The 14,059-nt window shown below is 43.3% G+C and overlaps 1 long non-coding RNA gene across 1 annotated transcript in view; it reads right to left on the bottom strand.

Annotated features, from left to right (window-relative positions):
* The window catches only part of LOC122205989, a 140,822-nt gene extending 129,040 nt beyond the window's left edge, over window positions 1-11,782 (bottom strand). Inside the window, exon 1 of the long non-coding RNA XR_006196331.1 lies at window positions 11,640-11,782. This is a non-coding gene — a long non-coding RNA (uncharacterized LOC122205989). The remainder of the gene's footprint in view (window positions 1-11,639) is intronic.
* Window positions 11,783-14,059: the final 2,277 nt, after the last annotated feature.

Raw genomic sequence — 14,059 nt, 5'->3', positions numbered from 1 at the left:
AAAGCATGGACGATTTACTTTTAGGATCTTGCATACAAGCATCTGTCGAAATAGAGAGCATCACTTCATGGGGCATTGATGCAAAAATGGCCAACAGAGGGGCACCTGTCAGTTAAGCGTCTCTGACTCTAGGTTTCGGCTCAGGTCATGATCTCGCAGCCGTGAGATGAACCTGTCGGGTTCCAAGCTGAGCTTGGAGCCTGCTTAGGATTCTGTCTCTCTCCTTCTCTCTCCACCCCTCCCTTCTCTCTCTCTCTCTCTCTCTAAAATAAATAAAAACAATTTTTTTTAAATGGCCAAAGGAAAAAGGACCTTAATTATCCTGATCTTGGTAATCATTCCACAATGTATATATTGGCCACCTCACCCCCATATATAATTGCATTTGCCAATTATTCCTTAACAAAGTTAAAAAATGAAAAGGATCTTGAAGATGCCAATGAGATTTTCCTGTTTAAGATTCCACATTCTGTATTTCATTCCCTTTATCCTCTCTGATAAAGGGATATTTATTGGTAGAGCACATATTTAAGAACTGTCTGTGTATTTGCTCTGAGGTTCATTTCCCAGCCCTTTTTAGTCTAGGCCTTCCTTCAGAAATATAGAACACTGAGATCTTCTTTGTGTTACTTGAGATTTCAAGATAATGCCTACCGATGAAAACAAATAAGCAATTACAGGATTCAATATACCTTTTCAGACTACACGCTCCCCCTCGCAGACTGTTCCTCCCTACCCCCTACATGTTCAACAGAACCAGATGACTGCCCCTCCACTTAGCGACGCCCCTTTCACCTAGCGGCGTGACATCCCTGGGGAATATTCTAGTCGATAGCTCAGAGGTGACTAAACATTTATATTCCATATCCAGCGATAATAACACAGCTGCATTTGAGAATACTGGAGAACGCATTACAGATCTCACGAAATACGGGCTGACAAACTCATTCAGGAAGGCCAGAGTGGGCTTTTCTTGTGAATTCATGAACGATCCTACAAGATTCCTCATGGTTACCTCAAACAACAGGGACAGAAATCGGGATGGTGTCGTTTTCTCGTTTGTGCACAGCGTGATTTTGAATTTAGCTCTCTGGTGTGTAGAATGGGAAAGGACGGAAGGACCAAGTAACCACTCGACCTTGGCTTTTCTTGAACTACCTGCCCCCAAATGTTTTGTTTTGGTTTTTTTTGTTTTCCCAACTCTTTGGAGTTTGACACAAACTAAGAGTGGCAAACCCTAGAAATGAGGTGATGGACGGGCTATAAGGCGTGGAGATTGTTATCTGAAGATTAAGCACAGAGGCCCCGAAAATGGGGCTGAGATGTTTCAAGAAGAAATCCCCCGTGAGGCTTCCAGGTCAGCCTGGCTGTGCTGTGATCCCAACGTTGTCAGGAATTCTGCCAGGCCATTGCTCATCTTTGACAGAACATGGGCAAGAGGGGAAGAAAATATGGGACACGCTACTGAGAGAAGCAACATGGTCTCATTTACTTAAGTGGGTTTTTGTTTATTGGGGGGGGGGGGGGAAATGACTCATAAGCTCACCAAAGAGAGGTGTGCTGGGATCTCTCCCAGTCTCCCTGTCTACCGTTACTTACTAAATATGACATTGTCTCTCCGAGGCAGCTGGGGGACTGGTTAAAAGCCCCTGTAGACACACACACTAAATTTCAGGTGCTTCCCCTGTCCTCCAGGCCCTGCCTGAAGGCAGTTCTGGTCCATTCACTCATGTCCGTCCCCCCAGCTACACTACAGCACACTTGAAAGACCTCTGCTGAGAGACCAAAGCCTCTCAGGGGCACCCACTAGATCCCACTGGGGTCTGGACCTGTCTGCATTAACACCACACTCATCAGTATCATCGAATACATTCCTCCTCCTCTGATGTCACGGTCATCCAGCAAAGCTATGATTATAATGTCAATTTCCATGAAGATATTACTATAGCAGAACATAAATAGTGGGCAACTGATCTGTGGTAATTCACAAGCTGGCATTCTGGCTCTCACCAGAACCTTTTAGCATGACCCAAGCCCAGAGATGGGGCCAGGATTCTGCCCTCGGACTCTCTGTGCCTAAAAGCTCCAAATCCCTTCTTTTGCTGAGACAAAGTTCCAAGATGTGATGTCCTGCTTAATAGGACGACTGGAAGTCCTAGTGAGATCTCTCAACTACGGTGAACACACTTAGGGAAAAATAGATCTGCCGTTGTTGGCTAAAAATTTGTATAAGAAAACAGTGGGGAAGAAGAGTGGACAAGTTGAGACTCTGAATGACAGGCTAACATACTTGGCTTTAACAGTTTTTTCTTTTTAAAAAAATTCTTTAATGTTTATTTTAATGTTTATTTATTTATGAAAGGGAGAGAGAGAGAATCCCAAGCAAGCTCCAGGCTCTGTCAGCACAGAGCCTGTCTCACAGACCGCAAGATCATGCCCTGAGCTGAAGTCGCATGCTTAACCAACTGAGCCACCCAGGTACCCCAAGTTTTTTCCTTTTTAAATGTTTATTTATTTTTGAGAGAGAGAGCGCGCGCACCAGGGAAGGGGAGAGAGAGAGAGGGAGACACAGAATCTGAAGCAGGCTCCAGGCTCCGAACTGTCGGCACAGAGCCCGACGTGGGGCTCGAGTCCACGAGCCGCGAGATCATGACCTGAGCCAAAGTCAGTCGCTTAACCGACTGAGCCGCCTCATTGCCGCAGCTTTAACAGCTTTAAGAAATAACCGAAAGTCATCAAAGCTTCTTTAATTTTTAGTAAAAATGGGAGGAGGGTAAGAAGGGTGAGAACAGAGACATGGATCTTAGATGTATGTTGTATTTGTAATTTAGGCGCCTCTTCTCATACATAGTTTTGGCCTAATCCTATCAACAGTGCAGAGCAGAAATAGCCATCCACACTTAGTGGATGAGAAAACCAAACACAAGGGGGAGGTGACTTGGTTAATGTCACTCAACCAGTAGAACGTGACGTAAGGGCAGCTACTGCCATTCCAAATGCAATATTCATCCCCAAATTATTTAAATAATCTCATAGTAGTGTTAGGCCACAAGTATCCTGCTCAAGCCACCATAACAAGGTTGCATTTGCCTACCTAGATCTTGAAATAATATAAATAATACCTCTTTCCCCAATGGAATGGAGAGGGGTCTACAAATAGCTTCCTATTCAATGAAGGTGAGCGTAAACTTAGGCCTAGGAATCCCATGCGTTACACGACCAACCAGCCTGCAAGATTACCCTTATCCACATGCTCCCTGCTAGCCAGGGCCCTTGACTTGGGTCCTAACTGGCTGACCTTACATAAGTTCATTACATTTCTTGGCACTGGCCTGGACCCTCCATCTGCCCGTCTTTAAAAGGATGCCATGTTATATTCCTAGTTTCATTAAGGGCAAGACTGATATTGCAAACAATATATTCTTCTTACAACCAATTGACCTGATGGTTGATGTCAAGGTCACTCTACAGAGTCGCTAAAAATAGTCATCATGTTTGTTATGTTGGATAGTCAAAATGAATATAGACATAAAGTACACTCGGCACACAAAAATGGTTTCACTGTCATCCAACAACCATTCCTTAAAGTGAGAGAGTTCAGAGGATATTGGTAAAGGGGAGTGAGGTGCGTGTTTTGTATTTATAACAATGAATGGGGATTTACGGGTTTTGGTTCCAAGAGGAGACTTAAGATGTGTATCTAGGATAATTGACACTTCTACAATCTCAACGGAAAATCCTTGAGATTGCAAGTCACGAAAAAAAAACACTTTTTTTTTTTTTTTTTAAATGGATGACTCAGAGAACAAGCTCCTATCACCAAGTGAGAACTTAGAGAAGATCTCCAGGGCCAGGAACTTGAAAAGACTGTCTCCCTTCTGATGGATTATACAGCCAGTGGTAGAGAGAAAACTAAATCAATGGTACCTCTCTACTCTTTTTACAAAAGCTTGAAAGGAAAGGCGTTCTAGAAGGTACATACAACAAAGGTAGACAGGAGATTAATATTTTATGCGAAGTTAAAACAAATGTGGTGGCTTCTACAGCCTTCTCGGTAAACAGGATATGTCAGCGAGTTTTCTGAGATCCCGGTCAACTGAATTCTCTTGAAGAGAAGCTCAGCCCCACACTATTCTACAGAGTGCTTCCTAGACACCATCCTGGTCTTCTTATGGGGAGTGGGGGATGGTAATTAAGACCAGGAGTGACCATATATGCAAAACACTGTAAGGCTATTATTTATTTTCAGCCCACCAAGAACCATCGTTTCTTTTATGGAGATTGAAGACCAGGCTCAGGAAAACCCAAGAGACACTCATGAAATCACACAAAGTGCACGTGTCTGAATGTAGGTTTGCACCCAACTCTGCTGGACTCTATAAAACAAGGTCTTGGGGCGCCTGGGTGGCTCAGTCAGGTGAGCGTCCAACTTCGGCTCCGGTCATGATCTCACGGTTTTTGCATTCAAGCCCCGCGTCGGGCTCTGTGCTGACAGCTTGGAGCCTGCAGCCTGCTTCGGATTCTGTGTCTCTGTCTCCCTCTGCCCCTCCCCCACTCTCTCTCTCTCTCAAAAATAAATAAACATGAAAAAAAATTTTTTAATAAAAAACAAGGTCTTTCCCCCATGTGACATGTGTCTTTCACCCCACTGCTCAAGAGGAGAAACCCCCCAATCAAGCTCACTTCATCAATTAACGAGTAGCTCCCTTAAAGGCAGACACCAGCAGCATTTGACATGAAGCCACTGCTACAGATGTCTTAGGTCGAACGTCCTAAGTTTTCTGACGGCGACTCGTAGGGAAATACAGGATTTCATCTCTCCTTCAAATACACGTCGCATATATACTACCACCTACAACACAGGCCCTAGACCACACTCATTCCTTTGTTCCTCTGCATTTATTTGAATGAGTTTTGACCCCTGACAGTGACTCAGTGAGCTTTATTCCTACTCTCTGAATCTTTGAAGAAGGTGCATATCCCTTTGCTCTGGGCTGATCTGGGCTCAGGGTTAGATGCCGGCATGGGATGTACCTAAAGACTCTGCAGGCTTGTACCTTTAGGTGCCTTTAGGTGCCTGGCTGAGCCGCCTAGCTCCATTCTCTTGCGTATGGAGACCATTCTGCAGACCCACTCTTAGGTTTAGGGCTGTCTCCCCCTACCTTATTCTGCTAACGGTCCTTATTGCGATCTTGCTGGGTCGTGCAGGATACGCTAGATCTAATCAAATAGGAAATCTGAGTTACCCTGCTCTGGCAACATACATTTGAAACTATGGATCTAAACCACAATCCCGTAAATCACTAAAAATCCCCTGGGTTTTTTCTCCCCTGCCAAGTGAAGGGATCACCACCAAAAGAGGAATCCCTTCACTGCCTACCAGGGACCGACAAAACGCTCAGGGTTGCGTGGTTATTTCTCTTGCCGCGCCATATCGGGATAGGGAGCAAGATGTGGTTATCGATGGCGCGCTGCCTTGGAATAGGTAGAAGCCTGACTCGATGGAAGTGTCTACCTTCGGAGGGAGGCTAAGTTCTCTTAAGTTTCCGTTCTTCCTACGTTCAGAATTCACTCGGGTTAAATGAACACAGATGACAACGCAGAATCAATAGGGATTTTTTCTTCCAAGCCCGTCAAACCTGTGGGACCTTTCACATCATCACCATTTTATTATTTCTGTATTGAATCGTTCCAGGAGGACCTCATTCACATCCTACTCCTTTCCCTCCCGAGGCAAAGGCAAAGCTCTCCCGGCCTCTGAAGACACTGCTGCTTTCTTCCCAGTCGCCCTCTCCTGCAGGAATCGATGTTTATGGCTGCAGTTACAGTAAAAATAGCAAAAGTCAATATTTGTGCTCCGTATCTGTCAGATAATAAAGCTGGCTAGAGGCATGACCACATGACATCTGCATGCAACACACAGGGGCTGGTCCCCCCATCCTTCCAGACAGTTTGTCTAAAGATGACGTCATATTTGTACAGCTGACATTCCCAAATCCCCCGTGTGTGTCCTCGGGGAAACTCAAGATTTCTGTTTGATTTTTGATCTTGTTGATTCTGGCCTTTGGACTGGAAAAATTGTTGTTTTTAAAAAAAAAAAAAAAAGGAAGAAAAGAAGAAGAGAAAGAAGGAGCGGTGGAAAAGAAATATGAAAGTAAGAAAATGAAACAAGATGGAAAACCACTCAGAAAATCCATCTAACAGTCCTCTTTGAGCTCCTGTTTACTTACTGACTCCAAAAGGGAGAGTCGGAGACAAAGAAGTGGTGGAGAAATTGAAACAAAAGACCCAGAAACAAGCTGGGAAATCAGAGTTCCTTCTGAGGGTTTGGATTTTAGGCGAGGACCTAGGTCTCAGGTTTATCTCTACGAACCTGGGCAAGAATCTCACGGTAAGCCTCAGGTTTCTCGTCTGTAAAATGGGACCGTTACTAGAATCCACTCTGTAGGATGGTTGAAGAGATTAAATGAGATCCCGTGGAGGAAAGACTTGAGCACAGCAGGTGGGAACAATACCAGTGATTCTTATCCAAGCAAAGCAGTTTGTAAGTGAATCAACTCTACTTCTCCTTCAGTTTCTTGGCCTCCTTAAGCCACTAATGCAACTCATGGCGGGGGGGGGGGGGGAGCGTGAAAAGTCCAAACTCAGGCATTATAAATACATTTTTATGTTGCATTTCTTTGCTGGTATCATTGTTAGTCCTCCATGGTTTTATTCTTCTGCGCATTCGTCTCGCTCAGTGTTTCCAAGTCAGAATTATTGTGCTAGTCAAGGGGCGCCTGGGTGGCTCAAACATCCCACTTCGGCTCAGGCCATGGTCTCACGGTTCATGGGTTTGAGTCCCGCATCCGGCTCTGTGCTGACAGCTCAGAGCCTGGAGCCTGCTTCGGACTCTGTGTCTCCCTCTCTCTTTGCCCCTCCCCTGCTCACACTCTGTCTCTCTCTCAAAAATAAATAAACATTAAAAAAAATTAAAAAAAGAATTATTGTGCCAGTCTAAGACACCACTGTTGTAACTGTTCTGCAGTTTGACCCCTAATTTCCACTCAGAACTCCTACAGCATTTCGCAGCCTCTTTGCATCGCCCCTCCTATCTAGGTTGCCTTCCCGGTCTCTAAAGGGGACCCATTTTGGATCATGGGAAATGATTTCAGATGAATGAGGTTCTGGATTTCCAAAAGTCACTTATTCAAATATGTATTAGAGAAAATATAACCACAGACTACATCCATGATTCCCTAGATACTATGCTTCAGAGGTTGAAGGTTACCGTTTCTTGAGCAGATCGCACTGTTGCCCGTCTAACATGGTTTCACGTCTCTGTCTTGTCAATCCTTCTATGAATATGTTCTAATGTGTCAATGGCTCTCTTAAAATATGATGTGCAGAGACAAATGCAACCCACCAGATGGGATTGGAATAAAATGGGAGTTTCCCTCCTTCCATCTGAATTCAGCCTAAAATCCGTGAGCCTTTCTTGGGTTCCTCTATCCTGTTGTTGGCTTGTATTAAAAATACACTCCTTAAGACCCTTTTCTTGTGGACTTCTCTGAACTCTTTCTTCTCCCTCTTTTTTTTTTTTTTGAATTTATCATATCAGGACAATTTTTATCTTTTTACTTTTTTTATCTTTTTATCTCTTTACTAAAAAGTAAAGGACCTCTGGTTCTTTAAGGTCCGGCTACAGAGAGACTTTTCAGATCTTGATTCCTTCATCCAACATAAAGCCATCTCTCCAGGGTTTGTATTTTTTCATCTACTGGATAAGCATGCTTTCTAGGACTTCATGTAAAGCAGTGTTTCTCACAATCATCTACCCAAGAATCCCTAATCGTGACGAGTCCAAAATGATCTTCTGCACGTTCAACATCAAGTTGGATTCACTAAAATCAAATAGGACATTTTTTTATCTGTACGTTTTATAACGCATGTGACCTTTTTTCATTCCACCTAGAAATGTCAAAGCCTACTGTGGCATAATTTTCCCCAAAACCTCTGAGTACAATTTGTTCTAGAAGAGAAAGTACAGTGTTTATCTTGTGTCTGGCATGGAATGTTCCTCAAGACCATTTTTTTCAATGTTTGTTTTTGAGAGAGAAAGAGACAGAGCTTGAGCAGGGAGGAGGCAGAGAGAGAGAGAGGGAGGCACAGAATCCGAAGCAGGCTCCAGGCTCCGAGCTGTCAGCACAGAGCCCGATGCAGGGCTCGAACCCATGAACTGTGAGATCATGACCTGACTGAGCCACCCAGGTGCCCCAGGAACTTTTCTTTTTTTTAAAGAGGGGGAAGAAGGAAGGAAGGAAGGAAGGAAGGAAGGAAGGAAGGAAGGAAGGAAGGGGAAGGAAAGAATGAATGAAAGAATGTACGAAGCATGTCCTTGGCTTGTATCATATCATCAATCTTCAAGAGTGGGACCACTTCTGTGATAGTCTTCTATTTCCAATATATATATATTTATTTGATTTTCATTTAATATTTTCTAGTATCTTGTTCAGGGTTATTTTCTTCTGATTATTCAATGTGCCTCTTCCCTTTCCACTTGCTTTTTATACTTGCTTCTTGCCATTTGACTACATACTCTGTGTTATGTTACAATATAGGTTCACTTATTTAACAACTACTTACTGCGCACTACTTAATTCCACGCCTGGGAGTCGGCTGGCCAGAGAGGTACAGTGACCAACAAGACAAATCTGGCCCCTGACCTCATAAAACCGAAAACCAGATGCTTTGGACAGCCCTTTGGTCTCTTCAGACACCCTCTGTTTCCCTCCCCTCAGAATTATCGTCATCGGTATAGGCAGCTCTCACCCCATTAAGTTGCCACTAGCTATCAAATCATAATTACACGTCCTCTGAAAACCCACCCGAGCCGCATTCTAAATGCTGCTGGCTGGCGTCTTTATGTAAACATTCCTATGTGCTCCTGGCTGAGAAACAGTTCTACTTAAGCAGAAGGTGAACACGCTGGGCTCGGTGAGGAAAGACCAAGAAAGGATCCCTGAGTGGACGTTGCTGTCCATGAACACAAGGGCCTTCTCAAGATGTGCTTCCTTCAAAGGCTGAATGAAGCATGTTGTGTGAAACAACTTACATGATGGTTTTCCCAGCTGGCGGCCGTTTGCAGAGGAAAACGCTGTTATGCTATTTCTTTCTCGACGACAAATTATTTCAAGGAACTCACTGTATTACTACGGTCACTTTTATCATTTTTATTACAAATGCTCGCTGTAGCAATATTTTGAAAATACAAATGGAAAAACAGAAGAAAATTAAAATAAACTTGGGAGAGCCACTGGCAGAGATAGCAATATATTGGTGTTGATCCTTCCGAATGTTAAAACTTTCAAAATTGCGAACACATATTATGTTTGTTACTTTATCCTGTTTGGTATTAGACCATAATCGCATACTACGTTTTTCCTCCTACAATATATGACTGTTTCTCGTGCTACTAAATGGTTTTCTAAAATACAGTATTAATAATGGTATAGGATACTGTCATACCATAATTTATTTTAGGATGCCTTAATATTTTTTAAGTTTTTTTTTTAATGTTTATTCATTTTTTAGAGAGAGACACACACACAGCATAAGCAGGGGAGGGGCAGAGAGAGAGGGAGACACAGAATCCAAAGCAGGCTGCAGGCTCCGAGCTGTTAGCACGGAGCCACGAGGCTCACTCACAAACCATGAGATTGTGACCTGAGCTGACGTCTGTGGACGTGTAACCAAATGAGCCACCCAGGCACCCCTAGAATGCCTTAGTATTACACACTGAAGCAGTTCTCAAATTTTTTACTATTATGGATATCAGTCTGATGAACTTTCTTAGAGCAAAATCATAAAATACATCTGCATGTATTTAGAATAAATTCCTAGTGGTAGAATTATTAAGTAAATTTCTACTAAAAGTATCAATGTTGTCATTTTACATAAATTCCAAGTATTTTATCAGATTTCTGTCATTTGAATATTAATTGTATTTACAACGTTGGAGAGGTACAGCTTTTATTTATTTCCACTGTAGTAAAATATATTTATATTTTATGGTTGTATTTTATGCCCTGTTTGGTGTTCATTTAATTTTTAATTCTTTCTTTCCAAAAACCCCCATAAAAGAATTAGATAAACAGGGGAGGGGGCTTCTGATTTTTATCAGTGCCAGAGACTAACGTTTAAGTCCCATAGGGTAGAATTTTCAAAGTCTGTGATAGAAATATACAGAAATTTCCAAAATACAGAACATAAACAAGATCACTTTGAACCAAGCGCTGGCCAGCCAATGAATTCTACACAACTAATTAAAAAATACCACAAACTGAGAAGTTAAGTGGTCCAATAATAAATGTTCACAGTCTTCTTCCTCGTGCTTTCTAAATCTTTTTCAAGTAATATGGACTTCCGTTGTGATACAGACAAAAATCAGCAAACAAAATGAGTAAGCAAGGTAGACTACAGAGGGGGCAGAAGGTGCTTGTTTGATAGATCTGCGGGTGATGGGGGTATCGCCTTACAGCAGGGGGTGTCAGGTGGGAGCAACTCATGCGCCTATGGCTTTGATCAGTATAGAGTGGTGGTTCTTAGCCAAGAGTAATTTTGTCCCCCTCTCTCAGGGACACTTGGCAATGCCTGGTTGTCACAACTGGGGATTCCACTGGCATCTACTAGATGGTGCCCACGGATGATGCTAAATATCCCACAATGCACAGCCACGCCTTCCACAACACGTAGTTATTTGGCTCAAGACAGCAGTGGTGCCAAAATTGAGAGACATTCGTGTACGGGCTTTGGCATGAGTGATCTCTAAATTGGGGTGCAGGCGACCCAGGAAGCGCACAGGACTATAGGTTACAGCGCAAGGAAAAAAATATTAAAATTTCAGTTCATTTTCGTTCCCCCCAAAAGTCACATTAATGTTTATTAATACTTGTATAGATCGACACTCTTCCCCTTGCGCAGTCTAGGTGTCCCTCCAGCCACACTTGACATTTACTCTGAAACACCCCGAGGGATGACAGAGGACCACAGCACAGAGGGGCTGGCCGTGGCACCCCATTTGCTGGCTTGCAGCCTACTGTAACATTCCACAGCTGACATGTGCCACATCACGTACGTCACGCAATTTTGACTGAGTTGCCTATCACAACACGTACCAACACCTTGAAAAGATCTCGTAAAGGATCAGACTGAATGAAGACAGCATTTGAGAATTGAGAGTCCAGATAGAAACTCACGCATGTATGGTCAATCGACTTTCAACAAATGTGCTAAGAGAAGTCAATGAGGAAAGAATACACTTTACAAGTGGTACTGAGACAACAGAAGAGCCACATGTAAAAGAATGAAGCCGGACCCCTACCTCACACCAAATGCAAAAATTAACGGAAAATGGATCAAAGACCTAATATAAGAGGTAAAATGATAAAACTCTTCCAAGAAGACATAGGTGAACATCTTTGTGACCTTACATGTGGCGGTGTTTTCTTAGGTATCTCATCAAAGGCACAGGTAACCAGAAAATTAACAAGATGGGTTAGGCCTTGTGAGTAGCCAATCATAGTATAAAGACTACTTTTAAATGAAAACATCTGGGCTAAAGAAGATGCAGAAAGAAATTTTATCTGAACTTCCCTTACCTGACGAGAATAGAACTTCCAAAAAACACAACTGACAGTGACCTCGCTCCTAGGGAGTTTCCTGTGAATTCAGCTGCAGAGACAGCCTGCCCCCATTCCATTAGCATGAAAAGGTCCAATAGAATCTTCCAGACCATCCCAATGAAGCCCTAAAAAACAAACAAAAACAAAACAAAACAAAATACCATCAAGTTATGCATATAGCCCTTTCTCTCTGGCTAATGAGGGAGATACACTTCACTGAATGCATAAACATATAAATATTTTTTCTCCTCTTAACCTGTCTGCTGTTTGTTAATTTGCATGCCCCCATTCACCACACCCAAATAACAACAGGAAGTTTTCCTCCCAACAGCCTCATTCAAAATAAAAACTTCTTATGTTTCAAAAGACACTATCAAGAAAGTAAAAGCCAACCCAAATTAACAGGGCAAAATATTTGCAAATCATGTATCTAATAAGGGTCTAGTATTCAGAATATAGGAAGAATCATATAATAAAAAGACAAACAACCCAATTAAAAATTGGCAAAGTATTTGAATAGATATTTCTCCAAAGATAACATAAAAATGGCTGATAAAGGGCGCCTGGGTGGCTCAGTCGGTTAAGCATCCGACTTCGGCTCGGGTCATGATCTCGTGGTTTGTGAGTTCGAGCCCCGCGTCAGGCTCTGTGCTGACAGCTTGGAGCCTGGAGCCTGCTTCAGATTCTGTGTCTCTCCATCTCTCGGCCCCTCCCCTGCTCATGCTCTGTGTCTCTCTGTCTCTCAATAATAAATAAATGTTAAAATTTTTTTTAAAAAAAATGGCTGATAAACACATGAAAATATGCTTATCCATCACTAGTCATTAGGGAAACGCATTTCAAAACCACAGTGAGATGCCATGTCATACCCACTGGGGTGGCCAGAACCAAAAAGACAGAGAAGCATTGTGGGAATGTAGGGAAATCGCAATCCTTGAACATCGCTGGTGGGAAATGTAAAATGGCAAAGCCACTTTAGAAAACAGGTCGGCAGCTTCTTAAAATGTGAAATTACAGAGTTACCATACGACACAGACATTCGACTCCTAGGAATATACCCAAGAGAACTGAAAACATATTTCCATATAAAAACACTTGTAAACTTGTTCATAGTGGCATCATTCATAATAGCCCCAGACCGGAAATAACCCAGGTACCCAGTAAGTGCTGAATGGATAAACAAATACATATGTCCCTAAAATGGCATGTCCACACAGTCATAAAAAGGAATAAAGTACCAACACATGCTACAACATGGATGAACCTTAAAAACATACTAAGTGAAAGAGACCAGAGACAACAAAACCACATATTGTAGGATTCTTTTTTTCTAAGTTTACTTATTTGCTTTTTTGAAAGAGATAGAAAGCAAGTGGGGTGGGGGCGGGGAGGGGGGGCGGCAGCAGCAGAGAGAGAGGGAGACGGAAAATCCCAAGCAGGCTCTGCCCTGTCAGTGTAGAACCCGATGAGAGGCTCGAACTCACACACCGTGAGATCATGACCCGAGCGGAAACCAAGAGTTGGATGCTTAACTGACCGAGCCACCCAGGCACCGCTGTAGGACTCTGGATAATTTGAAATAGGTTTTATCGTTACTTAGGAGATAATAATTTACTAATAAATGAGTAAAGACAATAGAGCCGTTGACAACTGGCATTGAAAAAAGAGTCTGTTACTCACAATTTCCCGAAGGAAGGGAGACGCCATACCTCAGAGGCCACATGAGAAAACACAGATGTGGCAGGAGGCAGAGGGAGGGTGGGCAGCCATGAACCAGAGCGGTAGCTGAGGTTTTCATGGGAAGGAACAGCAAGCAAGCTCAGGGGGCAATTTCAAGGGTGCAGGGACTGTCGCAAGTTGTCTGATACCTGGCCCTGGGGTAATCAGTGCAGGTGCAGAGTGGCCCATGTGTGAGAGCTCCTTCCAGGGGGGGCCTGGAGGTGTGTGTTGGGGATCTGTTGGTTTGCATCTGTATTGAAAGGCACACTCCGGGCTGGGTTGTTTACGGACTCTAGGAATTAGCTACTCCTGGAAGGGTCAGTCCCTCAAGGGTTAGCAAGACCTCAGATGTCAATGTTTCAGCACACAGACGATAAAAGACATGGCCAATCTATACGAAGTGCCCAGAACGGGCAGATCCAGGAAGACAGAAAGGTTTGTGGTTATGCACGGGGGCACCTGGGTGACTCAGTCGGTTAAGCGTCTGACTCTTGATTTCAGCTCAGGACACGATCTCGTGGTTCATGAGTTTGAGCCCAGCATCGGGCTCTGCGCTGACAGCTCGAAGCCTGCTTGGGATTCTGTCTCCCTCTCTCTCTGCCCCTCCCCCTCTTGCGCGCACGCTCTCTCTCAAAACATATATATATATATACTTGTGGTTATCCAAGAGTTGGGGA

This window comes from Panthera leo, chromosome E1, assembly GCF_018350215.1.
Source record: "Panthera leo isolate Ple1 chromosome E1, P.leo_Ple1_pat1.1, whole genome shotgun sequence".
NCBI lineage: Eukaryota > Metazoa > Chordata > Mammalia > Carnivora > Felidae > Panthera > Panthera leo.
The sequence above is the reverse complement of the archived record's forward strand: the minus strand, read 5'-3'. Positions and strand labels throughout refer to the sequence as shown.